This window comes from Monodon monoceros, unplaced genomic scaffold, assembly GCF_005190385.1.
Source record: "Monodon monoceros isolate NGI ecotype Baffin Bay Population unplaced genomic scaffold, NGI_Narwhal_1 Contig1591_ctg1, whole genome shotgun sequence".
NCBI lineage: Eukaryota > Metazoa > Chordata > Mammalia > Artiodactyla > Monodontidae > Monodon > Monodon monoceros.
Genome location: NW_021697454.1, coordinates 1 through 294, shown reverse-complemented (window position 1 = coordinate 294; position 294 = coordinate 1). Strand labels below are relative to the sequence as shown.

At 45.6% G+C, this 294-nt stretch overlaps 1 long non-coding RNA gene across 1 annotated transcript in view; it reads right to left on the bottom strand.

Moving 5' to 3' along the window:
* Positions 1-170, bottom strand: part of LOC114890472 — a 1,522-nt gene extending 1,352 nt beyond the window's left edge. Inside the window, exon 1 of the long non-coding RNA XR_003792296.1 lies at positions 12-170. This is a non-coding gene — a long non-coding RNA (uncharacterized LOC114890472). The remainder of the gene's footprint in view (positions 1-11) is intronic.
* Positions 171-294: the final 124 nt, after the last annotated feature.

Here is a 294-nt window from a genome sequence, read left to right as displayed (position 1 = left end):
GAGCAGTAAACCTCCACTGTTGTCCTCTTTCACGTTCTATCACAGACGCACTTATGAGTTACTAGAGTGCCATGTTTGTGTGTGTGGTTAATGGACTCTGACTCCACAGGGTTTAAGAGTTATGCCTGGTTTGTAAAGACAAGAATTTAGGCATCTGAGAAGCAAGAGAGCATAAAGCCAGACAGCTGGATTCGACTCCCAGCTCACCGGCTTAGTGACCTTGGGCAAGTTACTTAACCTCTCTGTGCTTCAGTTTCCCCAACCGTCAAATGAAGAATAACAGTACCTACCTCA